The sequence below is a fragment of the Anticarsia gemmatalis genome, chromosome Z (genome assembly GCF_050436995.1).
Source record: "Anticarsia gemmatalis isolate Benzon Research Colony breed Stoneville strain chromosome Z, ilAntGemm2 primary, whole genome shotgun sequence".
Taxonomy (NCBI): Eukaryota; Metazoa; Arthropoda; class Insecta; order Lepidoptera; family Erebidae; genus Anticarsia; species Anticarsia gemmatalis.
Genome location: NC_134776.1, coordinates 11,702,818 through 11,708,197, shown reverse-complemented (window position 1 = coordinate 11,708,197; position 5,380 = coordinate 11,702,818). Strand labels below are relative to the sequence as shown.

Below are 5,380 nucleotides of genomic sequence, written 5' to 3'. Positions count from 1 at the left end.
GACAAAGACACGAGTTTCATATTACTACTCTCGATGTCCACCGCCGGTGGACAAAGCCACTGCTTAAATAAACATTCTCAATGTCCACGCTTGCTGGAATTGGGTGTAAATAATTATCACAAAATTAATTGAATAGGTAGTTTAATCAACATCTACTTAGTCATAGTCACAGAAATATTTTTATATTCTCATCTTTTCTAAAAATAAAGCAATAGTCAAGTCCCCATTTAGCAATCGCATTTCGTTAATAAATTGATCACTTAAAATATATTTTTTTTTACGTTTATTGAGTTTACTTATCCCTAGGTTAATTTGCTTTTTACGCACTACGTAATAATTCGCATCTTCTTTAAGTATCTTTAGTGCCAAGAGTGCGTTTGGTTTCTTCTTCCCCATGGCTTTATTAAGTTTATTATGCCACCCTTCGACCGTGTTGGTCGTGCGATGTCTCTCGCCGAAAACACACCAGATGGAAATAAAATCATTACGTAGCCAGTAATCTTCTACGTAATTTCGAAATTGCAAGACGTCAGGATCACTAGTGCTTCTCTGGGTTATATACAGCCACCCGTTCATTACTTCCGATTCGGGTAGCAACGAAAGCACGGCAGTCAGTGCAACCTCTCTAATTTTATAAATATCTCCGGATGTGGTCAGTTTCAAGTCACGACCCTTTTTCCATATAGCCTTTCTAAAGTGAGTAAAACACCCTTTGACTTTAGCCAATGGAAAAGTAGATTTGATAGCTTCTATTGCAGCTGTCTCAAAATCGATTTTAATCATTCTAGGTTTCCATCCAGGTAACTGACTCTTAATTAGGTTAAATAGAATTGTGTACGATTCGACATCGCGGCGAGTCATATATGCGTACATCAATGGTATGATATTAGTACTATTTTCAGTACTGCCTATATCTCCATGTATGGAGTAAAGTTGCGTGAAAGGTGCTGTACAGCATTTAAATGTTCCGTCGCAAAAAAAATCTCGAGTCTCACTAATATAACGTTTAGCTTCTTCGATACAAAATATTAAAATTCGATTACCGTCATTATAATAGTCTGCTAAAAGAAAGTCCTTGTATTTCGGGGGCACTTCAAACTCTTCCACATTTTTGAACTGGGTTTTTTTCATACCTAAACTTTTGTTCCTGTGTCGGTACAGACTCGATCTAATGTTCGAAAATGAAGGTACATGTTCAATCAAGTCGATGCCAGAATCTTTGAGTTCACTCACTATTGTATTATAGGTGTTTGGCACCGATGTCAAACCAGACGCTAGTCTATCCTTGCATTCTTGTATTTTTTCCTGAATGGAATTTTTTGCAAAATTGGGTAGACAAAAATGAGACTGTTCTTCAATAATATTCTGGTCCTGTAAAAAAAGTAAAAAAATTACCGCGGGCCCTTGAACATTATATCCAACAAATTAATAAATATAATATTAAATTTAAAAGGGTTAAAATATAAAAGGTATTAAAATAACTATCTACTTACTTTTATTTTTAGTCGTCCTTTGCATTTATTTTTCTTTCTCTCAGTGCACTCCCAGATTTCTAAACCAGTATTATATTTTCGCTTCTTACAATATTCATGCCCTCCATGCAATAAAATTATTCCACCTTTCCTATGCACAAATGTTAAATGTACTTCACCAGAAGAAGTACCGGCAGCCGCGTTTGCAAACGACATGGTTAAAGGATAGCGAATACTTATGTTATCATAAGAAACACAGAAAGTAGTGTAAATGCGAAATGGTGACACATATACTCGGTAATATTTTTTTTAATATACCTACCACAAATACACATGAGATGTTTGACTAAGGGTCAGCGCAGACCGAGAGGAGCGCAACGGAGAGGATTTTTTTAACGCATTCGAAAATCAACTTTAAAATTATTAATAAAATAAAGTGCACAAGTGCTTGAACCTGACAAAAAATGCTCGCGCGTCCTCGAGGATGCGCGGGTATCCCCGCGCGGCATCGCGTCGCCGCCGGCACCGTGCGAACATTTTCAATGTTGTTACTGAGTTTAAAGAGGGAGAACGTCATTTTTATTCTTCTTCAGCCAAAAGAGCAATCATAATCATGGCCCAGTCCACCATCGTTGACGAATTTTCACGAAAAACTGGCATGTTTAATGTAGAGTGGTTACCCAGAACGCTTTCCTCGCGCAGGCTCGCGAAGTCGCGAGCATGCTCGAGCATACGCGAGCCGTAAAGAAAATGCCCGAGACCGCGCGAGGATTATTCCGCTCTGTCTGCGCTAGGCCTAACGATGACGTGTTTAAAATTTGATGTTTGACTTATTAACATTCTGCATAGATACAAACGAAAATACCAATGAGTACTATAGTACTTAGAGGTATTATAGTACTTTTACCGAAGGCCTTTGACGTTGTTGATAATATGATTAAACTACCTATTCAATTAATTTTGTGATAATTATTTACACCCAATTCCAGCAAGCGTGGACATTGAGAATGTTTATTTAAGCAGTGGCTTTGTCCACCGGCGGTGGACATCGAGAGTAGTAATATGAAACTCGTGTCTTTGTCCACCCGGGGTGGCCAGCGGGAATAATTTAAAATGAATTCTCACTGTCCCCCAGGGGTGGACACCGAGAACTTTTTAAAAGATTTGTGTCTCTGTCCACCCGGGGTGGACAAGCAGGGGGTGGACAACGGGAATATACCGATTATAGTCCCCTCTTCTTGCCATCTTTTCCACCACAAATCAACTGTATTTCTCTGCGAACAGCAAATAATTTAAAATCAAAACTAGCCTATTCACATAAGCAGCCAGTGAGTACAGAAAGGCAAAATAAATTAGTTCATCAATGTAGTATTTATACTAACCGAAATACCCAACTCTTCCGCCACATGCGAGGATGAATTCCCCTATTCTTTTAAAGTCACTATAACATGTTTCGTGTGTTCTTCTATTCGATACATAACTAAAGCAACACTTAATGTTTTATTTGAAGAAAATTGTTAAATTTATCAATTCAGAAAAAGCATCCAGTTTAAAAGTATTCGGATGCAGGCAGAATGTCAAAATTGACAATACATATTTTTTATTTTTTTTATTCAATATTCTTAAAAAAGAACAATATTTCAATAGGATCTTTTTCTGTAAAGAGGCTGATATATATTTGCACTGAATAAAATGAACAAGAAATTGCGCACAATAGTTTGAGTCATTGTCTGTAGCAATATTATTGACTAGCTGACCCGTGCGGCTCCGCTCGCGTGAATGTCGTGCTGTTGCATTCGTTGCAGCTCACTTAGACCTAGATACTTTCAAAATAATATACCTACCTACATGCAAATGCTTTAAAAACTTTTTCGTTTTGACCTATCCTTCTGTCCGTACCCGTCTTCTCTCATGTTCCTGTCGGCGCCCGCGTACCTACCTGCTATGTAGCGTACGCGTATGGAACCGCGCTAAAGTTCTTCACTCGCGAAATCATGTAGGGATCTACGATGATACGGCCGGCGCGAACGCTGCGTTAACCATAATTTTATATTCATAAGACATTGTAGATAATTTAATTTTACCTATCATCCCGTCATATAATACATAATGCATAAAAATTTTATTGACATTAAATTTAAAAAAAAATAAAACATAAACCAATAAGGTTGGTGCATGTTGTAAAATTGATTACAACGCCATCTATGATGTGTCCCTATATGTAAACTCAGGTTCATATGAAATAATGCACTATGAAATAAAATTAATATTAAATTGTACAAAAATCTTAACAAAATCCATAGAAAATGTTTAAAAAGTACTTTGAAACGTAAAACAGTCACAAAAAGTACTGTCTCCGATGAGGTTCGATCGCACACCAAAATGATTGTATACGGAACAATATACCAATACACCAATACACCACAGCGGCGCTTAAGCGTGATGCTAAAATTATCGCTTATATTTTTATGTTACCTGTGTACGATTTTTACTACATATTTGCAATTTTCTAGAAAATTAAACAATTTTATGAGGTAAAAAGTATCTTAGAAATTGCTCCACTACTTAGTCTATGGATATACCAAATTTCAGTGCATTCTATCCGGTAGTTTTTATGTGATAGTGACACATACAGACGGAGGACAGACAGACAAACAGACAGACAGACAGACAGAAAAGAAAATTATAAATTGCAGATTCGGTATCAGTATCCGTTACTAAGCATCACCCATTGATTTTTTTTTTAAATATATTCAATGTACAGAATTGACCTCTCTACAGATTTATTATAAGTATAGATATTATGTAGTTACATATTTATGATGTCACAGAATGTAAACATTTTATTGCAACGCAAAGATGTTTAGATTTTTATGAAACTTACTTACCGTTGCCTATATATTTTTGATTCATCAACACGGTCACATATTATAGAACTCGACTGAACATAAATAAATTTTTTCAGGATACTTGTCTCCCACTGACCGTTGACACACAAGTTGCTACTCTCGACTCTTTCGACTCAAAACGTTTCCTTGACCAAGCACTTCTTCATTTCCTATTTTTTTTTTGCATTTTTTATTGTTTATAATACAAATTACTATTATACTAAGCTAGACTATGACTATGGTAAAAAAGAAAATATTAACAATAATTTAAAAAAAAACAAATAATAATAATATTTCCTAATTTCTTTGGAGAATACACTAATATAATTCTGCAAAATTTTCACGTTCATAAGACATGTGGGCTGAAGCACCGATGTCTAATATCCATCTACTGCTTGCCTCATCATAGGCAAAAAAGCCCCGACAACGACAACAGCGTTGCAGCGGATCGATAACGGACGAATGCTAACAAGTAATTCGAGGTTCCTAGTACAGTTTCCGTAGTGTAGTGGATATCACATCTGCCTTTCAGGCGGAAGGACCCCGGTTCGATCCCGGGCGGAAACAGTGTCTTCTGCGCTTCCCTTTTTGTTGCGTATAATTATTATTTTATTTATATTCTGTTTCTTTTGGAATATTTTGATCGAAGGGGTGTCATTATAAGTATCAGTTGTTGTGTAGTTTACATGTTGTTGTTTCTACGAATATGCAAAAACTTTTTTAACTATCTACTAACATATTTCTCTTTCCTTGGTTTTGTTTTTGTTTAGTCAACCTAGCGTTTGAATCTCCTGTACGCATTTTAGCCAATACTGCTACGTTTATTGTTCGCTTGTTGTATTGTTGATTTTGGCTGGTTATGTTATGCAGCAGAACTGAAAACTGGTTATGAGTTAGGTTGGTTGGTTATTGTTCAAAGTAAAAAATACTAAAATTATTTTTGTTCATTGTTAAAATACAAACTACTTGGTCCGAAGTAAACTTCTCTATCTTGCAGTGGAAGTAAGTGCCATTATATTT

General features: G+C 36.0%; 1 non-coding gene across 1 annotated transcript; it reads left to right on the top strand.

Moving 5' to 3' along the window:
• The first annotated feature begins 4,854 nt into the window (after window positions 1-4,854).
• TRNAE-UUC (transfer RNA glutamic acid (anticodon UUC)) lies at window positions 4,855-4,927 on the top strand. The gene has a single exon. It is a non-coding gene; the product is annotated as a tRNA-Glu (tRNA).
• The last annotated feature ends 453 nt before the right edge of the window (window positions 4,928-5,380 follow it).